Source organism: Falco biarmicus, chromosome 4 (assembly GCF_023638135.1).
Source record: "Falco biarmicus isolate bFalBia1 chromosome 4, bFalBia1.pri, whole genome shotgun sequence".
NCBI lineage: Eukaryota > Metazoa > Chordata > Aves > Falconiformes > Falconidae > Falco > Falco biarmicus.
The window spans coordinates 93,730,226-93,752,574 of NC_079291.1; the positions used below are offsets into that span (position 1 = coordinate 93,730,226).

The 22,349-nt window shown below is 42.1% G+C and overlaps 1 protein-coding gene across 13 annotated transcripts in view; it reads left to right on the top strand.

Moving 5' to 3' along the window:
• The window catches only part of FOXP1 (forkhead box P1), a 391,136-nt gene that overhangs the window by 157,896 nt on the left and 210,891 nt on the right, over positions 1-22,349 (top strand). For 12 of the 13 annotated variants that reach the window (XM_056335165.1, XM_056335159.1, XM_056335162.1 and 9 more), the window contains one exon: positions 7,008-7,073. The gene's annotated coding sequence lies outside the window, so the exon portion shown is untranslated. Of the gene's footprint in view, positions 1-1,558; positions 1,641-7,007; positions 7,074-22,349 lie in introns of all 13 variants that reach the window. The other variant, XM_056335169.1, reaches the window with a different exon arrangement.

Consider the following 22,349-nt stretch of genomic DNA (forward strand, 5'->3'; position numbering starts at 1 on the left):
TTGTTAGTTGTTTTTTGATTGTCCAAAGCTCCGTAAGCAAACGTGGTCCGCTGAGGGGAGTTTGTTGGAGGGAATTGCATCAAGAATACAGGTGTTTCTGGAATATACTTCTGAATAAAGTACTAAATGCCGTATTGCAATAGGCAGGTATTTTGGGGGGGGGTGGGGGTAGGGGGGTGGGGGAGTTCAGTGTTATTATTCTTTGTACTAACAAATCCTGTTTTGTAACTATCCTGAAGATAATGCTTCCATTGTTAGCTAAAAGCTTTCAAACAGTGTGCAACGCAGAACTGCAAAAGCAGCAGCAGGAAAAAAAAAAAAAGGAAAAAAGAAAAAAAAAAAGGAAAAAAGAAAAAAAAAAGGGGGGGGGGGAACACCCAGTGCTCTGGTCTTTATTGTTTCCTTCGCAAGGGTCCTCACTAGAATGTCTGCGCTGTAATAGGAAGGTTTTTCTTATGTGGAAATTGAATCGTCTCTTCATTGATATTAATAGCACACTAGAGATGTTAGCCATGATGCAGAGTACCAGAACTGTGGAGTAGGAAACCTGATATTGCAGGGGGAAAAAATGACAGTCCTATTGCTCCTCAGTGTGGGAGACATCCCTCCCTGAGAGCAGAGTTTGCATAATGGCATCCTGGCTTAACTATTTACTTATAGATATTTTAATCTTGGGCTCTTTCTTTTAGTATAGGTGTAATTACTAGTGCTCGCTCCTGCACTTATTAACTGCGCAGCTCGGTTTCTGCTTCAGCCTGGACAAATTAGTTTTAAAAATGACTTTGGAGAAAATCCGCGTGGTGTGCCTGCACAATGTATATGCTGTATACGTAATATATGCTGTATTAGGAGAACGTCAGAGTCCGACGAGAGGGAATTGGCATCAAAAATTAAAGAAAAGATGACAAAGGGCACGTCTTCAAAGCAGGCGGTTGTAGTACAGACAGCATTGGGAGAAATGTGGAAAATGTGCAGTGAGGCCAGTAGTAGTAGTTTTGGTTACCAATTAACTATTTCCTTCGTTTGAGTAACTCCTCTCAAACAGAAGAGTGTGCTGTTCCACCACATGTTGGAAAGTGTGAGAATCTGAATAAAATTTCATCAACCTTATTAAAATATGTAGGGACTTTGGTCTTCTTGGGTACAAATCAGCCTACAGACTCGGAGGCATTTATTAACAATAAGACTGCTGAGGGTTTTTAATAACAAAATTACAAATACCATATCTAATTGTAAGTGTATTACTTTTATGCACCAGTTAAAAAAAAAAAAAAAAACTTTTTATGAGGAAAAGTACCTCAGTCAAAGCACCTTGTGTGATTAGTGCTATTGTATTCTTAAATTTTGATTGATAGAGATAATAGTTTTCACTTAAAAATACAGACAGGTACTTTAACTTTCCATGACAATAGCTATTTGCATTTCTTTTATCTTTTTGTTTAACATTTGTGGGGGTTGGGACGGATTTGATTATTAACTCTTATTGCACACCGAGGTAAATGCTAAAACAAAGCTTTTGTTAAAGCTTCAAAGGTAAAACAGCAAATATTGTTTTTAGGCTTCAATATTTAAAGCCTGTTAAAGGATACCTCGAAAATATTTTCACATGACCATGACCAAGAGTATCGCTCGCCTGTCAGGTAAGCGGGAGGCGGCCGGGCCCCGCCGAGGGCGGCCGGCGGGGCGGGGGGCGCGGGCAGCTGCCGCCCGGGGGGCCGCGGGTGGCGGCGCGGGGCGGGTGCGCGTGGGGAGCCCGCGGCCGGCGCGCGGCGGAGCCCCCGAAGTGGCGGGCTCGGCGTGGCGCGCGCGGCCGGGCCGCCGCCTGACGGGGCGCGGGGAAGGGCCGCTCCCCGCCGCGCTGTCGCGGTCGCTGGGGCAGGCCGGGCGCCCAGGGGCGGGTGTAGGGCGGCAGGGAACGCCGAGGCTGGCCCTGAGGCACGGAGGGTGATGTTAAGAAGCGGGGAAGATGTGGCGAGCGCGGAGCGGGCGGCAGCGTTTGATCTCCTTGGCGCTGGGCTGAGGGAGGCGAGGCGGCCTCCCGCCGGCGGCCGGGGCGCTCGGCACGCCCGGCGCCTCCCGGGGTCCCGGTGCGGGCTGGGCCGCCGGTGGCCGCGGGAGGCCCCCGCCGCGTTGGGCTCGGCGGCAGCCGCGCCGTCGTGAGCGGATGAGCCCGGCCGCCGCGGCTCGGCTCGGCTCGGCGGGAGCGAGCTGCGCCCAAGTTCTCTGTAAACTGAGCTGCGCCCGGGTTTCCTGCGGGAGCTGTTAAAAAGCGGGGGAAGAATGGCTCGCGATCAGTTCCCTAGCGTTGGCTTACCTTGAGTTACGCTTTTCCAAGGTTACAGTGGACTGGAGAGGTAATACTGTTTCAAAAAATGTGCCGTGCGTAGCTTTGTCCTCGTGCTGTTATTTATTTTTATTTTATTTCTGTTTAGAATAAATAATAAGCACCAGCCAGAGATTCTGGACAGCCTGCTAATGCCTGAGAAGGAGAATAGAGTCCTATTTGCTCCCTCCTTCCACCGAGAAGCAGCAAGGTAGCGAGCGTTAACATCCCTGTCTTTTGGCCTGTACCAAATCCATTTCCCCCTCCTCGGAGCGAGGTGGAAGAAGTGCACTTGGTCCCTCACACTTTCACCGTTCACCTGCCTTTCACTTTCCGAGGAGGTGATAATATTCCCAGTACAGAAAATCTCCTGTACCGTCCCTTCGGAGATTTACTGGGTGCTGCCCGATAAACAGTAGCCACCTTGACAATGGTCATAAAAAATACTTCTCCCTCAGATTATTTAAAAGATATAGTTTAATATATATTGTTTAGGTTGCTAGATACCCCTTTGAAAATAAAATAGGTACAGCAAAACTGAAGAGACAACTACCGGCTGTTCTCAAAGCGATCCTACATATGATTTGAATGTGTTAGTGCAAGTAACCAGACTGAGCGCATGGGGTGGGAAGAGTAACCTGTGTGCAGGATCGGGCCCGCAAGCCTGCATGGTACCAGATGTTGCTCTTCATGCTCAGTGTACATCCTGTATTTTCAGCATTAGCAAAACACCAAATGAAAAACTTTTTGTGTGTGTGTGTGTCCTCTTACAAATGTACAGTTGACAAGATCACTGACTACGTCTTTTCCTGCACAGGACAAGAAAATAATAATTACGAGAACAGTAGAACATATTTTGTATTTCAGCCTGTGTGCAGCTGAATGTGTGACTCAGGGAGTTCTGAAGGGAAAGAAGCAGCTGTATTAGATGGTTATGGTACACTTCATTTAGAAGAAATTGCTGCACAGAAGTGCTTATTTTGGTGATCAAGTTTTGATATTTTAAAGCTTTCAGGAAGTCTTGTAGTAAATATTTTTATCAGACACATTAAATACGTTTTAGCTGGTCTCTGGTCTTATACAAGAAAAATGAATCAAAATCGAATTTCAGAAACATTTTTTTGTTGTGCTGTCAGGGATGTGTGTGTATTCTCTCTCTCTTTTTTTTTTAAAAAAAGAAGTCTGCTTCCTAGGTAGCGAAGGAGAGATTCTTCTGCGACTCTAGGTTTCCAATAATGAATTGTAGGCTTCTCAAGGCTGGGACAGTGGCAAAAAATGTACATGTGTAATTCTAAGCAGGGGAGCAGCTCAACTGGTGTTCTACTTTCCTGTGTAAAATTACTCACAGCCAGTTTGTGTGGGATCAAGGTCTTTGTTAATCTATTCTTGGCTATACTCAAGGCCCTTCTCATTTAGATATTAGTAAAAACGTTACTGTTTTAAGTAGACTTCCATTCTGCAATGCTCACTATTTCTGCATGTTCTTTATATTATTGGTTAAATTTGGCTTTGCAGTAATCACTTGGAGCTAGGGCTCCATCCTGCAGCCTCCCTGGAATGACCTCCCTGCCGTGGAGGAGGAGACCACTAAATCAAAAAAGCGTTGTGGGATCAAAGGAGTGGCAAGGTCCAGCCCGACAGCAGGTATAATGGCAAAGCCTCTGATCTTTTTGTCTGGTCCCTTGGTACCAGGTAAATAGGTAGGACTTGATCCACAGCAATAGGGGGGCTTTCTGTTAAAGTCAGCAGGAAAGGTTATGGCACTAGCTCAGGTCTCATGGTCTTTTTAAGAGTATTACCAGTTGTCTTTCCAAAATCCTGCTGAGAGCATCTTTTTTTTAAAGCATCTTGTATCCCGGGTTTTTAAAATGTGTTACAAAAGTGTTTACCTCTCTCGCTGGTGGGTAAACTGAGGCACTGGTGAAAAAAATATCATGTTTTCGGGAATATCTAGTAAAATCTGAGCAGGGCCTGTAGTTTTGCAGACTGCCCCCTGTGTGGGATGCCAGCTGAGCTGAGGGGCTGGTGTTGCGGGGCGCTTGGAGACCTTCCTTCTGCTTGTGAGACAGCAGAACCAGTGGTGCTCACAAAGTGGATTTTTTGTTTGTGGTTTGGTTTTCTATTTTAATCATCTCCTTGGGGGGAAAATGTGAGTATAGTGAAGTGTCTTGCTTTGGTAGGATGGGATTTTTTCTTTGTTTGCTCCACGCACACACTTACGGTGTTGATGGTACTTTGTGTTTATCTTAAAGACAGCATGATGGAAGGAATGTGTGTTGGCTACATCAATTCGCTCACCCATATAAACATTTTCAGGAGGAAAGTCTGTATTTGTGTTTCTATGTTTTGAGATACTCAACTTTTGGACTATTAATGAGAAATTTTCACAGGTGGGAACAGCTGTCTCTGCTGATCATTTTAACTTCAGTGGTCTATCACCCAAATTTTTGAAAGCCAGGTAGCATATAGCAAGACTGACAACCAGATAACCAGAAACGAAAGCAGTCCGACTGTCAGTCAAGGAGTGATTTGTGAAAGGAGCTGCAGTCCTCCTCAGCCCTCCGCATGTGTTGCCCTCGGTAGACCCCTTTGGTCTCCCACCAGCTAACGGTGGGCCAGTGTTACTGGGTTTCCATGGAGCCTGTTCAGTTCACAGATGACAAATGTGTTTAGAAAACCTTACCTGCCTTTTACAGCACTGCCAAAAGAGATATTGTAGCACAGTTTATGCAAACGTGTAATTTTCAGCAGTTTCCTTAAAAAGTACATTTTAAGATGGTTCATTTACTATCATGAAGACTCAGGGTAGAAATGAAGTCTGCTTGCAAAATACTGCCAAAATAAGGAACTCGCTGCCAAATACCCAGAAAATTTATAAACCAGATAAATATGAAAAGAGGTTTAAAGTGTCAAATCCAAGATAACCCCTGCAGCAAAGCAGGATAAAAGCCTTTATTGTTGCTAATCTAAGAGCACATCGTATGTCAAAGGTCATGTATTTTACATAAAAGATGTATTGTTTTACATACTCTCAGGAAGGTGAGACCTGACCTGTTATGGTGGAGTAGTGTTATGTCCTTTACCGTGCAGAATCAGGAGTGTCTCACTCATGTACACCCAAGTACACAGCGCTTCCAATACAGCAAACATACAAATTTTGGTGCCTGATCTTCCAGTACTGCATTACAAGAATTGTGAAAAGCTTCTCACTCAAAACATGAAAATTAAAAATAAAATAAAATAAAATGCCAGTGAGCACAGCTAAAACCAATATTCATTTTGTCTCAAGGTAATATATGTATATATCTATTTTTTTTTCTGGCTAAAAATAACCGGGTTTCAATAGTAAAGTAGTGGTTCATTCTCATTGTGAATTTTTTTTTTTTCCAAAATAAATGGCAAACGAGTACATCTTCTTTTGAAAGAACTTAATGAAGATTCTGATTTTTCCCAGAGGTTGGTATTTTACTGTTTCAGTAAAAACCTTTACCTACTGATGTAAATAGCATAACTTACCATTTGCTGAGTTTCACAAACACCCCCAAAACTCCACTTCGCTGTGTGAATTTTATGAAATGGAGTTTCACGTAGCTCTTACACATACACATGTCACTGACTTTCCGTTTCATATGATGTCATCTGTGTCACCAGATTATTGCGTATTTCTTTCTGTCTGTATTACATATTGTTCTGCACCCCTGCAGCAGAAGATCAACATTTCACTGAAATTGTTGTAATTTTACTCTATTAAGGTATTTGGTCAATTGATGTGGAATTAATTCTGAATGCTGTTAGTGGTTTGAGTTAGTAACTTGATCTAAATTAATAAACAAATGTTTTTCTTTTCTCTTGTACCATATGTTGATCCCAATTACATGAACAGAAAGTGGCAGATTGTCATGTTTCTTAAGAGATTACATACTCTTTTGCATAAGAGAGAGTACACAAGATGCAGTAATATACAGGGTAAAAAAAACCCTACACGTGCTGTTTTCTCCCTGTTTTCTCCCTCCTACTTTTTATAAAGATACACTTTAATTATTTTTCTTTTTAATACCCATTGCTCTTACCACCTTGGCATACTTGGTGTGCTCTCGGTAATGCTTAACGAGGAGCTATCCCAAGATAGTAAACAACTTTTTGAATTAGGAAGATGCAGCTAGTTTTAAAATCTCATCTAGGACTGTGTCTCTATGGAAAAGGATGAGAAAAAAGAAAGGATTCAGAAGCTAAAATAGCAGTGGTTACAAATGGTCTTAAAATGCCTTAAGTAAGGAGAACCCATTCAGACAATAGTGAGATTTCTGAAACAAAGAACTGAACTCATTTATTATTCAAACTGAAAATAGATTGATAGACATCAAGATTAAGAAAGTTTATGCTAGAGAACAAAGATGTCTCATCTCCATGGGGTTTTTTTCTTCTTTTTTTTTTCTCCCAAAGACCAAGTTGTTCGTGCTGAACTGAAGAGCCTCGCACTGGCTGGTACTGATAAGCAGCAGTCCTGTGACTTGATTGTTTTTATTAACTCTCTCTGAAAGTCATTCACCATTAAACACGATTAGATTCATTTTGTTGCTTTATTTATGTTTGTACTTGTGAACGTGGTGCCAGTGAAAATGCTTCGGGTGTTGTTGCTGACACTGACCCAGCAGTCACGTTGTGTTACCTTCTTTCTCTGCAGGGTAACAAGAGTGGCCTTTTTGGGTGGCTGTAACTGAAGATTGCTTTACAGGAGCAACTGAAGAAGGTAAATACAAATACTGTTTTGCACACAACTTCTGAAGCATGTCTGAAGGAAGGATCTGATCCTGCAAACCCCAGGAGCGTGCTTTAGTTGCACAAGTAAAAGCTCTTTTGGCAGTGTGGGTAAAGATTGCAGCGCTGGGCTTGGAGCTAAGCTTTTGCAGCTAAGCTTTTGGAGCCACCGCTGTGCCTTAAACCTGTGTTTTGCCTGGGAAGCCAGTGGTTTAGGAATCCTGTTGCATTTCAGGAGCAAGGCCACAAAGATGCACTTTCTGGCTTTCAGCCATGTTCCGAGAAGGCTGTTTGGTAACCAGACAGAGCCTCTGTGTGAATGGCAAGACTCTGCTCTGGCAGGTCTTGGTGGCCACTTGGCCAAGTCTGTGGCACAGCATCCATGGGCACTGGACTGGGAGCTGCAGCGGCATATTCCCGCAGCCAGGTCCCCTTACTGGCGCAAATCCTTGGGGAGTGGTCAAGTCTGCTTCAGCACTGCTTCATCCCAGGCTGAGACACTTCTGGATTTACAGCAGCATGTCGAGCAGAGCAGGAGAGCAGAATTTAGCTGTTAATTTGATTGCTTATTATCACTGCAAAAATTAAAACACATGCTTTTTAGTCTTTCAGAGCGTAGCGAAAAGGAAAGAAATATCACTTTCTGCAAAATGATTTTTATTTAAAGCAATGTGAAAGTCCCTTGCTTCTAAATTAACTCCTTGCCTCTCTTCTGGTCCAAAGTTTCAAGTTGGAAAGGAATATTAACATCACAAAAGTGGTGATTCACAAAATTAACTTGCAGAAGAGAAGAGTAACGGCAGATCAGTGTTTGGTACTGAAGGGTGTCATCTGACTGAGGTTCATATGGCTGCTTTATAATCACCTTCTTTCAGAAATTAATAGTCGGTTAAGCACCATAGCAACAAGCAACACTGATGTAAGCGTTGAGCAGTGGCTGCTGTTCGCTGTGATGTCAGTGCTCGTTAGTGCTGTTCTCTTGACCTTGTTTGAATATAAAATGGTGATTTCATTTTAAACTTAGAATTTTACAGAATGACTAAATGCATTGGAGTGAATTGGAGCTATTTTTATTTTAAATTTTATTAAAATGTACTTCAAGGGGAAAAAAATGTCCCTGTTCTCTTCTGTTTTAAATTAAAATAGATTTGAGGATGATGTGGGGTTTTTTTTCAGTTCTTTGTTGCCAAAAATATCTATTTAGTGAGGATGAAATTCCTGAAGTTCAAGTGAACATTGCAATCCTTGGCCATGCCAATGGTGTATGTCAGCTGCATGATACATGCCTGTCTTCAAGATTTGAACATTATTCTTATTTTTTTATGGTGGAGCCCAAGAGGTATTAGATGCAGTTCAGCTATTGAAGGAGAAGCAGATCCTGCCGTTGAAGGAGATGGTGGTCCTTGCCTAGCAGTGGTGTTCCCCCTTTGAGCTGCTGTGAGGAACAGAAAAATGTTGTCCCAGGTGCATCAGAGGGCCTCAGAATTAATGGGGTTCTTGTGCAGCCATGGTTCCTGCGTGGCCATGATGCTACATGGCCCAGGAAAATTAGGAATTCTGGTTGTGGTAAAAGCAGAACACAACCTTTAGACTCACCTGAAGCTTGTAGGCTCTCTCCAAAAGCAGACAATATTTTGTATTGCTGCCATCAGGACGCCATGAATGCCAGACACACCCTCTGGAGTGTATCCTTCAGCAGTAAGCAGTTTGGGTGATTCATAGATTATATCACTGGAAAAGACCATTAGATTTTTCAGTCTGATATTCCGAGTATGGTTTATTGAGTCTTACCCCTTACCCCTGGGCAGAGGTGGTAAGTAGGGTTTAGCCAAACTCTCTCTTCTAGAAGCTGATCCAGGCTCATTGGGAAGATCCTGAGCACCAGAGAACTGGGGGTCAGCTACAGTGTGTGCAAGCAGGACATGTGTTCAAGCACATGTTTTCAAACTGCACCACAAAATTCTTGACTTGAAAAAATAAGTTGTTCAATGTGTCCTTTAACATTAGGACTTGTTTCTCTGAGAAGGTTTGGCTCTGTCCTGCTTGCACTGCAGTAAGGGGTCCAGTTTTCCACGGAAACCTATTTGCTGCAGGATCGGTCCATGATCTTGCGACATATTTCATAAAATAAACCATAATGAATGATATGTGGTCCAAGAAACTGGATGTCAAATTTCAACTGGGTGAGAATTGAAACTGCTGAGATAATAAACCATGAGAATAGGAGATAGTAATGGAAATAGTGATAGAGTCCTAATTAGAGCAGTGCCACTGAAACAGGGAAGGTTAAGGGTTTGGTTGATTGAGTTTGAGCTCAATTGCTTGATAGCTTAATTTCAGGTGAAATCCCATCTTCTGAGTTAGCAGTTAAGCCGCTCAGTGCAGTTACAGAGCAGGACTCTGTACTCCTTGAGGAGCGGCCGCATGGCCCCAGGCGTCCCAGCACTGCGTGTGAGCCTGGCCTCGGGCATCTGGAGTGGGATACAGCACAGAGCTGGTAAAATAGATTTTTATACCGCGTGTTTTGTTTGCTTTCTTTTTTTCTGAGCTCCAAAGAGCTCTGAATGGAGGCGCGAATAACAGAATAGATACAGCAAGGGGCTTTGATGGTTAAACCTTCAGAGTTAAGATGTTTACATTCTCCTTTATTTAGCACTGCCTAATTATATGCCAGTTTTTCCTCAAAGTAAGAATCTGAATTGAAATGTTTGATTTGGGAAGAAGGGAGGGGAAATGTATTTTTACGGAATGATGGACAATAGTGTTAGTTTTCCAGGAGCAGTCATTTGTTTAAATGTATGTAAAAGCATTTTCAATAATCAAACACCATTCAGTGAGCATTGTAAATCAGGGATAGCTTGCATGCTGAAAAATTGAAAAGTACAAAACATGCTGCTAAAGTTGTACATTATTGATAACAAAAGACACATGCAGACTTTTAAGATAGCAAGATAGAATCCTTTAGAAAACCTTTAACGGAGAAAAAAAAAACACAAAGGATTTAGCGAAGTTGCACTTAGTTTAAAATTTCAAATCCTAATGCTTGTCAGAGTTAAATGCTGATTAAATATTGATAATAAAACAGAAGCTGCCTGCTATAACTCGGAACTGAATGAGGTGATCAACAGAGAAATCTGTGGGTTTGAGCTTTAACTTTTTTTATATGTGTATATTCTCTCCTCTCTTTCTTTCAAGCCAGGAGCAAGGTCAGAAGGACTTTTTTCCCCCCCCCCTAAGCTCAATACAAAAAATGGATTGAGCAGTTTGTCTATGTGGAAAACAAAATGGTTCTGGGACCAAAACCCCCCATTTTTTTCCCCAGTAGTCCCACCACTTTGTTTCATGAGGAAGGGACATCACTCTGAAACCGTGTTGGCATGTTGCTGGGCCACTTGTTTGCTGACTGTAGCGGGAGGAGCTCCAGGCAAAAGTTGAAAGCCCTGGAACAAACTTTTTCAGAGAAGTTTCTGTTTACGAAGGGCTGAACAGTGCATGCAGTTTCTCCCCAGCACTCTTCCTTGCTAGTGACTTTCCAGAAGTGCTGGCAATGTCCTTACCCCTGTTTTCTGTACCAGCTGGGTGGCAGTGATGCTTGCAAGTCAGGCGGTGGGAAGCTAGTAGGGTGACATTTGCCTTACTGAGTTTGGCACCTTGACTTTTCTTGCTTTTGACTGACTGGTGTGGAAACATATCGCCGAGCAGAAATAGCCATCATTCCTAGAAGATGTGGTGCGCGACTACTTCTGGACATGGTTTCTGTGACTTGGGTGCATTTGTAAGAAAGCCTGTAATAGAGCAGCCAGCCTGGTTCTTGGACATTTTTCTAATGTTCTCTCTGCAACAGGCCCAAATCACATAAGAGCTGTACTGGAAGCATTTTGCATGAGTACTTGTATCACTCCCAGCAGGAAATGGGGATCTGGGAGACCTCCATTGATGCCTGCTGCTCACTTGCTGGTGGCATGGTAGTCATGCAGCTGGAGTAGTTACTGTCTGTCAGGCCACATCTAAGACTGGATTTATTTACTTTTGGGTTGTTGGGAGACGTTGTAATACCCTGCTTGGTAAGACTTTTGAGTTACTCAAACTGAAAGGTACAGTGCAGTGTTACAGTGTTTCCGTAATCTCTAGTAATTACAATATTACCTGCATGTTTTGGGGTAAACCCTAAAAAGGTTGCGCATGGGCCTTTGGAAACATAAACTGCTTGAGGACCATGCTTGTTTGAATGAAAAGTTTAGCCCAGAGATGAGTGAAGCTGTGAGTTTTCTGAAGCAATTGGGTCAAGAAGATGTAGAAAATAGATTAAGACATTTTGGAATAATTTAAAAAGTATTTGAGCAAATCTCATTAATATGGACCACTAGCATGCTGTATTGAAGACTTCAAAGATCTGTCAGAGGAGTTCTTTCTGCGCTATTGTCTGCCAGCATTAGCAATCTCAAGAGAACATGTTTCTTTTGTTTGCTTTTGGCCCATTTAGCTTTGCTTCTTTTTCTTCTTCTTAATGTTCCTTAATGTATTATAAATCTTCAAGTGGGTTGGTAGAAGAGTATGTTTCTTGGTTTTAAGATACTAGCAGATTTTGATGCTCTTACCTGATGCTTTTGGACCAAATCCTTCTGGTCTTCATGAAGACAGCTAAAGTGAGCAAGATTTGGCCAGTATTTTGCATAATCCTAGTTTAGGTAGATGCTCAATATGATGTTCAATAAAATGCAAGTGCTGATTTGTATTACTTAGCATGCATTCAGAGTACCATCATCCATTTCAAATCGGTGAAGAACATGAAGCATCAGGCTGAGTGGTTCATTCATACCTCTGGATTTGGAAACCACTAGCCTACTCTGTACCCACAAATCAAACACACTGGGGTATACTGAAAGTGGCCCAACATGTGAAGATTGTAACTGTGGAGTAAATAGCCATAAAGGCTGCACTGGTGTTTGCCAGTTGCTAAAAAGTGCTGTGAGTTCTGTTAAACTAAGCTATCATCAGAGGAGGCCCAACCTTCCTCATCTAATGAGTTTCTTGCAAACATGGCTGTATTGGCAAGTGCCATCACGGAGCTCAGGGCTGCAGCATCCCTGCCATGGGCAGGTGTTTGAATTTCTCCCACTAGCCTCTGTGTATGAGGAAATGTAAGCTGTGTGCGTCCTAAGTGGGAGGCACGACATCCCATGCTAGGCACCTGTGAGGGATTTTTGTTGTTGTTGCAGTGATGAGTAGTGCTGTTGAAGCTGGTTGGACTCATCATCCCGAGCCATTTGGGAAAGGGTGCTGTAAAAGCTGTGTTGGGAATATTGGAGCCTGTTCTTGTGCCATCACTGGTCCATGAACAACCTCTCCTCTCTCATCCTGATTGCAGCTTTGCTGCAGACTGTGGCTCAACAGGTAAATTGCTATGTTCTTCCTTTAACTTGGCCTAACTACAGATGCATCAAGGAAGTGGCTCATAATACACCATGCAATGCAGACTATGTGATTTCCAGCCTGGTTCTTCAAGACCAAGCTGGATAATGTGTCAGGAGGATGTGCTGCATTTTATCATAGCTTGAGCAAGGAAAGAATTGAGAATGCCATAGGTAGGAACGGCATCAGTCCTCGTTACTCCAGAACGCAGGCACAGGCTACAGGTCGGACAGCTCATGAACTCATGCTCAGTCTCAACCAAAAAAACAAATAGGATGGAAAGATCCAGTTTCAAGGTTTCATTCTGAAGCAGGCAAATAACTCTGAATTAAGAGCTGTGCTGAAACTTGCCCGTGTGCAAGTTGTGCTGCTGGGCCAGTGGATGCAGCGGCAGCTGCCGCTTGCTGGTGCACATAGGCTGATGGGCTTTACTGCACATCACGGCTGTCTGTTAGCATCTTGTAGCTATGCCTGGCTCTCAGCAAAAGGGCCAGAACCGCTTGTAGATGTGCAGGCTTGAAACCTGCCTTTAGAAAACTCCTGTCTCAAAGACAGTGCATGTTCCTATGTTATAAAATCCAGAAATGTGAGAAAATGATACCAGAAATAGATTCTTACTGCCTATTTTGTATTTTATTTGGTCATCTCTAAGGTCATGCCTGTTGCCTTCAACCACACCAGAAGTATGTCTTCCAGCATACTTAAGTTGTTGTCCTACAGCAGTAGCAACCATATTTTACAGTGACTGTTACAAGACCAGTGATGTCAGTGGGCATTACGGGAGGCCACCCTTTTTATTTGGTAGCTCATACTAAAGCCAAGGCATTAAAAAAAAAAAAAAGTAAGTTTTTGGCCCTGATTGCCTGCCTGTATTTCTCATTGCAACATATGAAAGCATTTTTCACTGCTGCTAATGGCAGGAACTTCAGACGCCACCTCTGAGATGTTTAATTGCTAAGTGTTTCTCTCAGTGCAATCTGTGAATTTTAATTTGGGGCTCTCCCACCTCTGCTGGCTATATACTTTTCAGTGTGTTTTGTGTAATACTGCTTAATTGCTCAAAAGGGTAATTTCTGACTCTGAGCTCACTGTTTATTTTTTTCAGTATGGTAGCACAAACATTTGGATATTTGTAACTAAGACTCTGACGTCATTTCCATTGCAAACCATTAATATCCGTAGTTTATCATACAGCTTTTCAAAATAGGTTTTTGTTGAAATGTGATGATCTCTTTCTATTTTTTAAGTAGAATTTTTATTTTTTTATTTTTTTTTAAAAAAGCATTTTGTGGGTACAAGGTCTGCTTTCTTCCCCTGTCGTACCCTTTTTGTTATTTTTGATAGGCCCTGTTTGTCCATATTAGTTGTAATACAAGTGTTTAATTTAATCTTCTGACATGTTAAGGGTTAGTGGGTCCCACTGATGGAAGGAAATGTCTGTGGAAGGGCACAGCATTTCCTGCTGCTGGGGCACTTCCACCAATGGAACAGTGGTGTGCAGTTGTGACATTAGTAATTGTCTGTAAAGATCTTAGAAATAAAAAGTGCTACATTTGAAAGCCAACAACAGCATAAATCAATAATATAGGCAATGAGACAGTTTCCTTTTTTTTGGGGGGGGGGGAGGGGATATTCTAAATCCTTTTAAATTGGAAAAATGTCATGATGCAGGTATTTTTACAGATTGTGGTTGCTTTATTGCTGTCATCCCCCATTTAAATTTTATTCCAATAACTGGAAAGATAATTTTTATTTGGAAAATTTTGTTTTTAAAACTTTATTGAATGCAAATTGGATGCTGTTAAAAATGTTATTATTGGAAAACAATAGAAAAAATACTTCGGAAAAAGTGCAAATTCTTTCACGTGTTTATCCTCCTTTAAGATCTGATGTCCAATGAGAAAAAAATGTGTGCTTTTGTTGTTTGTTGCCTTTTGTTTTAAGGAGGGAGAGATGATTGCTTTTGGTACTACTTGCTTACAGTGTCCAAAGCTCTGAGCTCAGTTGTGGAGAACATTAAAATAAGCTCACAGGAGGTCTTGTAGAAGTTGTAAGAAATTGTAAGCATGTCTGCTGAGTCAATTACATGAGACAAATTGCCAGGGTAAGACTGCAAGGTTCCAAACTCGTTATTTACTCTCTGCTATCTGTAAAACAATTAATTTCTGCCTTTGATTTCACAACAGATAAATACATGTTTTGGAGGGGGAAACATATATTAATTAGACAAAATATTATTTAAAACTGAAAGAATTATCTGGATATGTATTCATGTATTTAAAAGGAGTCTGGCCTGTCCTCCTTTTGAAGGTTGAATAATTGAAAGAATATAGTTTAAAAATGGAGACTCTGGCTTTTTAAAATTTCTCCTCTTGAGTGAGACTCAAGTGCATGAGGCAATATTTTTTCTTAGATAATTTGAATTTTAAAAATGCAGTTATTATTTTTAAAAAAGTATACATCTTGAATCTTTGAGAGCATTCATTTTTTTCAGACTTTATTAACCCTGTAGTAAGTTTCTAAAAATTGTGTGAATAGTTCAAATCCAACGTCTGTGTAGTGTAAATCCCACATGTATAGTATGTGCTCACTGGTTCTCTTTTTGTGTAGTTAGCGTTTCATATGTTCATGATATGCAGGCCAGCTGGAGCATTACCGCTTCGTAAGCTGCCATGGTTAACTTGGTTTGAAATACATCCAGATCAGCCATAGTGTTTTCTAGATACTTGATAAGGCCAAGAAGTCCAGAAAAGTCCTTTTCCTCCTTTCCCAGTGCAGATAGAATGGGAGGCTCAGAGAGGAGCTGGGTAAATCGGTTTTACTAGACCCTGCTGTTTGAAACTCATGCTAAACTCCTACAGTGGTTCCCAGCTGGGCAAGACGAGGCAGCGTTGTGGTGCCATGCTACATCACCTGCATCCCAGTGTCACTTACACGCCACCACTTGAGGAACCTGTCTTTGAAATTGCCCTGCCAGAAGCTACTGGAGAGGAAGGCTTTTAGTTACAAGGGGTCTGAGCACCCTCAGTGAGTCTGAGGCCACCGTTGAGAAGAAATTCCATTCTCGCTCTTGTATCTAGAGCACAGGTGTTGAGGCATCAGTGCTAGACACTTGAGGATCCCCGAGGATTGCTGGTATGGAATGAAAGGTTCCTGTGCTGCAGGGGGTTTGTCATGGACAGCGATCGGCAAACGAGGCAGGGACCATCTGCGGGGGTGTCTTGTGCGTTGCTGTGTCAGCACACATCTCTGCTGCCGTGCAGATTCGGGTTGTCTCCAGTCCTACAGGCGTTTAGTGTGGGCCACGAGGTATGACATCTCCTCTGTCCCAGCCCACCTGATCTTACCCACTCCTTACATCAAAGGGGTAGATACATGTGCGCAGCTCTGTGCAACCTGGACAGCTGACAGACTGTTGCAGGGGAGCAAACTTCCTGATTGGTATGTTGCTTGGGAGTATTAGCAACTGGTAGGTTTTTGTTGAGATGTTGGGTTTTTATGGAATTTTAGGAAAAACCATTTGTCCCTTAAAGTAAATCTGTGCTTTCCCAGCTCCTTCCCTGTTCCCTGCTGTCCTCTCTGAGGTGGCAGTGGCCGCCTTCAGGTACCACCATACCAGTTGGTTGCATGCAGCAAGGGGAAGCCCTGAGCACTCCCTGCGTACTTCACCATCATAAGGCCACATGCCCTCAGTTCCCCACTTGTCTCCTCTCCTGTGTCTCTGTCTTCCCTCTTAGCAAGAGTAGGGCTGTTATCAACTCTGTTATGAGATAGCAGGTATCTGCAGGGGGTGGACCCCAGAGTACCTCCACGTGTGGCTGGGGCCATAGCTGGCCTGGCTCAAGTCTTCTGCTTCCCTGCTGTGGTCATTCCTGGGGCAGCATGCAGTTGGCCAGGCATGAAGTGCCCCAAGAACAAGTGGGACCTTGCCCATCTGGCAGAGGGGATCTGCCCCGAAAAGGTGAAGGAGCATGGAGTTAGGGGTCTTCATCATGCTCGGCCCCAGTGTCTTCATGAAGCACAATGGAGAGCAGGCTACTGGTGATGTGGGAGGAGGTTGTGTGGGAGCCTGTGACGTGCTGGAGATAGCACCGGTGGGACAAGAAGGTCTTCCCCCAAGAGGAGAGGGAGAGAAAAGTCCAAACAAGCTTTCTGGACATTTGAAACCTTCTCTTTAAAAAACCCCAACATCTGTAAAGAGACTTGCCCAGATTTTGTCCTGTGACACTGACATCCCATGTGGTCACTGCCCGTGAAGAGTGATCTGTGGCATCATCTGGGTAAGACCTTGGTGTATCTGTGCAGAAGAACTAGAGTTTATCGTAGTTTTATATTGGGTTTTCCCTCAGCATGTAACTGGATGCATTAATAGTGACATGATCCTGGTGTGACCTGGACTTTAATGGGTTTGAACTTGGAACTGTTCAAACATTAAGAAAAAACCCTCGCTCCCTGCATGTATTCAGCAGCTGCTTTTTATATGCAGAACTCGGAGCTGCAAAGGTTCAATGGTGGTGTATTTTCAACTTTCAGATGAAAAGGACTAAATAACTGCCAAAAAACCTGGGCTATTTCTCTCCTGATGCAGATGTATGACTGCCAGGACATGCATACATCAAAAAGACAACGTGCCTCTGAGCAGTTTAAAACCTACTGCTTTGTTTTGTTTTGCTTGAGGCAAACAAAATGTCAACCCCCTCAATCTTGGGAGAGGGTTTTTGCTGTTAACGTGTGCTTTGTGCAAAGCCTGAGCTCGCGAGTCAGGATTTGGGGTTCATTTTCTACCTCTGCAGCTGACTCACTCCGTGGCATGGGTACTGTTTGTTCTGGACAAAGCTTTCTTGTTTTTTTCTTGACTTTGTACAGTGCCAGCTGTGTGTGGTGTACCAACCAGAATATGCTCTTTATCCTATGTCAAACGTTAACTGTGGCAACAAGACTGTGATGGGATTTTCCCATCTGCAGCTGGAGCCAGATTTGCCCCTTGCACCCCAGAGGGACATTGCGGGTTAGGTTGTTGGGCTGCTGTGTGTTCAGGCAGCTCAGAAAGGTACAAAATTGTTCCTTTAAAAAGACAAAAAGTAACAAACCCAAAGGAAAACAAACAACGAAACCAACCACAACAACAACAAACCAAGCAAACTCTCCCAGGTCTAATTTTTCTGTGGTTTTGGAAAGTGTGTCCCATTCCTCTCCTGCCCAGCCACATACCTAAAGCAGCTTCTTTACCAAGTTTCCGCTTGAAAGGAATTCCATTTACAAAGTTATCAGCTACCTGCAAACAGATGGGCATAAGGGAAGGCCTAATACCAGCTTGACATTAGTGTTTCACGTGGAGCTCTGCAGTAATGATGGAGAAGTTAGTCACCTGCCACCAGAGTCATTCCCGTGGAATGATGATAGAGCGACCTGGAGTAAAGATGTCTCTTTGGAGAGCTGTTGACAGATTTACTGACCACTGGGTCAGACTAGATTGCCTTTTTTTTTTGGTATTAAGAATTACTATACATTGAGTTTACTTATTAAATTGTTAGCAAGTTTTTGTGGTGTGGTGTGTCCCCATAATGTCAGCAAAGTCACCCTGCGTTACCCCTCTTCTCCCTGGAGCCGGGCCGGACCTCTGCTTTGGGGTATCCATCTCCAGCTCTTTCACAGAGTCATAACAGCATTATGCTTTGTGTATAATACCTTTCTTTTACTAGGGATATAAATCTTCAGTCTATAGATCTTTGGTTCAGATTTTTCTTTAAAACATTAATGAGTGTTATAGGGTTTGGGGGAAAAATTTACACATAATGATGACATTACATAAAGACGTAACAGCTAAAGCATACGTTCTGTTGGTTTGCCTTGTCTTACACGAACATTATTTTTGCACATCACTATTAACAATGCAAACACCCTGAAATGCTAATAGCACTAGTAAGCTTTTAATTCCATGGAATTTATTGCTTGCTGTATTTCCATGAATTTATAACGCTTTGATTCTTAAGAGCCCCATTTAATCAGTTTTGCCTGGCACAGAACATAATAAACAACTTGCTGGTGCTAAAGTGCCACATGGGGGAGGCTGCTAACAAGAAAGTTAAATGCTTCTGCCACTAGCAGTTTCTTCGCTGTATTTTTCATGAGCTGTTACTACCAGTAATGTACTTTGCTAGCTTTAGAGCAGTGGTTAAACACAGTGACAAACCAAACAGCACTCCAGTGCTGTAAACACCCAAAGCAATACCATTTTTGTTCAGGGCTACAGTTTAAATCAGGCTTGAGGCTCAGTATCATTTTATGGTGATCAGTGACTTTTTTTTTTTTTTTAAGGCCTCGTTTTTCTTGATATTTTAATATAAGACTTTCAGGAATGACTAGTGAGTGGTATTTATCAAGAAAAACAGTGTGGGGGGAGAGAGGAAAAAAAAGAATTGAAATACCTTAAAAAACAGCTCTTGTTTGTTTATGCTGCTTGACCATAAAAGTACAAAAAGACTGTCTTAGTAGAAAAATACCAGATTATCAAGTGCTTTAAAACAGAAAATGTCATTTGAGTCTCAAAACTGCACCAACTTTATATAATTACCCTTTTAATTATCCCCAGTGGCTCATGAAATTTGTAAAATAGAGCATTGAGAGTTTGATTTACTTACATGTTGCACTTTAGTGTTATGCTCTTAATGAATATTGTTTAGTACTAATGTCAAGCAGAGATTGCTGAGTGCTATAGAGAGGTGCATGCTGCAGAGCTGGGTATTCAGAGGGGAATTGTGGAAACTCCACCTTAAATGAAGAGTATATAAGTATGTAAAGTGATATGCTATAATTTTTTTTGCCTGAATGGAAACTATCGATTTTATCCTAAGCATACAAAGTAGTTTACTATATTTTCTTTATTTAAGCATGCCAGAGAAATAAACATTTTTGGGGCATTTATTTGGTTCTGTGTCAGCGTATTCCTTGTTACGGAGAATAGTTGTGTCCTTCTGAAGGACCAGAATGTGGAAGCAAGCTCTTTAATTTGCTCTTAAGACTTAACGGGTTTAGCCTACGGTAATGGAAATAACACTAATCAATATTTGATGTGGGGTTTCTGTGGGGTATCCAAATATCATTTATTGCCAAGAAGTTGCTAGAATAAGCTTGGGGGAAACGTAATCTGAAATGTGGTCTAAAAATCCACCTAAACTAAACAGGCATCTTCAAAGGAGAATGGAAACATCAGTGAACAGTAACAGTGAAAAAAAAAATAAAGTGGAGTCTGGAGGGTTAGGTAATAGGCTGTAATAGCTGGTGACCTCTAAGTCATTGGTACAAATCTGAGTGAGGTGGAAACTCAGCGGAAAACGGTTGCTGTTGAAAATGGTCATGAAATGCTTTCAAGTGATGGTTTGGTCCTCAAGATCCATCTGCTGACAAGTTGAGGAGATTTGATACTGTGGGTGAATGACTCGGAAGGGTGGGCTGCCTTCCTCTTGCCCCATGTGCTACTTTTTCCTTTCACCTTTCAAATTTAGCAAGTGTTAAGAACAGCGTACAGGTGCTGGTATGAGCGGTTGGACCAGTGGTACAACTCTTTCGGCATCTGAATGATGTACATGACCAGATACCTCCAGAGAAAGTGGGAAAATCCTGAGGTTTTACTTTCCATCCAGAATTTTTGTTCATGTTTTCCTGCATTTGCTGCTGTAACAGTCTGTATTCCTCTTTAATCTAGCTACGCACTGCTTTCATTATGCTTCTGGACTCAGGAGATCTTCGTGTGGCTTCAAATTTCATAGACCAGTTTGTATTGTGTTGAGTTAAAATGTAACTCTTACTTGGTTTTTCCCATTTGTGAATATTCCTGTACATCTGTGATGTATATTGTTGGTACATAAATACTGTAGTTGAAGGAGAGAAGCAACAGAGCAACAATTATTTTGCAACTTTCGTGTAGTTCAGAGAAAATTTGGGTTCAAATCTTGACTTTAAATGAATGTCAAAAATGTATTTACATCCTAAGGACCAACATTTTACAATACAGAGTTTTCTGGAAGTAAACAAAAGAGTTAAGTATTTGGTGTACAGCTGAAATTTGAAAAGGCTAATGTGTTAATTGTTTAGGGAAACAAATGTCAGGACACTTGATTTCTGGAATTCTGAAATTTAAATTTATTTTAAAAATATCTTGTTTAAGGGAAGCTCAAGGGAACAACCTATGAAGAGGGTAAGTAAGCATTTTTGTTCAGTGCTGAGCTGAGCACAGTGGCGCTCCTCTTTGTTTGTCCTGAGGCCCTGCAATAATAAACAAAATTACTACTAATAATTGGGAGCCTTGATTTGAAGTCGTGCTGACTGCAGGACGCAGGCAGTGTCAGTTTTCAGTAAGTGCATCAAGGCTGACCTTGAACTTGTATCTGCTGATAAGAGCAGGGCAATAGCCCAGTTGTATTTCAGATCATGTCACAGGGTTCAGCACTGCTGGCCAGCTTTGCCAGTGTTTCTTCTCTCCTTGTCTCATGCCCTTTCCAAGGCCAAAGGCTGGATGCACCAGGCTCTCCTGCTGTAGAGAGTAGTTTTGGTTAGCAGCAGCACCGCAGATCACCCAGGTGCTCCTTGTGCCAGGAAAGTGGTGCTGAATTTGGTAGGGGAACACAAGAAGATAAATTTGTAGAAACAGAAGTGGTTATTTTAGCTCTGTTTTATTTTGTGTGGTATGTTTTCTGTCTCCTCCACCACCATGCATGGGTGCGTCACTCTCTTCTGCTTGTACAGCTTTTGAAATGTGTGTGGTATTGTATCACACTCTGGTCTTAATACACTGGGAGATGGTAGAAGGCAGTGCATTTGTCTGGGGTTTTGCTATTGAAAGGGTTGAAAGTTTGCCTGAAAGCCAAATTGCATGGCAGATTACAAAATGGTTAGTTTCCAAATCTTGATTTTTTCCTTTGCAAATTTTTCTTGCTTATTCAAAACCAAGATTCGTCTTGAACAGCCCCGACTGAGGTGGTGCTCATAACCATGCTGGAAAATGTCCTGTGGCTGGGAAGAGCAGCTGGTTGGAAGGAGGACAGTTTTTCAGGAGCACTTAGGGCACTTTCAGTTTGCACCCTGTCTTACTTCATACCTGCACACACGTGGTGACAGCATGGTCTTGGCACTGGGTATTTAACAAAGGTACTAATTAGTCATGATGCTGCCCTACCACAACGGATGGTTGCAGGTTACCATCACAAATCTTGCATCTAAGACAGCATCTCTGTGTATCATGTTGTATCTTGGCTCCAAAATCTGGGCAAGAGTTTATGGCATTTTTGGAGCCATTGACCTGGTTTTGTGATGCTTCTAAAAAAATAAATTAAAAAAAAAAATCCAAGGGAAGTAGAAAAATGCTAAAGCCCAATATATTAACTCTGTGTCATCCAGTATTAACTCAGTATTGTCCCTCCACAGTAGTCAGGCATCACAGATGTGAACAGAAATGTGAACTCTCACCTTAGAAGTGACTAAGAATAAGTGAAATTTCTGAAAGGTGGTTTTACTCCTGTCTAAAATTGGAAGCATGAAGTGGAAGGTTAATAAGTGGAGAACCCTCTGAACCTCGTGGTTAGACTCACATTTAGCCACCCAGCTGAGGAGGGGTGAGGGAGCCAAGCCAAAACCATCACAGAGTCCAGTCAGATCACTCTAGGCATTCTTGTTTTCAGAGTTGGTAGGAAATGGTTTTCTTAGGAAAAAAGGGAGTTGATGTTCTTTTTCAATTTAGGAGCCAGTTTTTTGATCTCCAGTTAAGATGACCTTGTACTGGCCTTGGAATTTTGGGTCCCTGTTTCTCTATTTTTCATGAGCTGTAGTTTGTACATTTGTTGGCAAATCGTATGTTTTT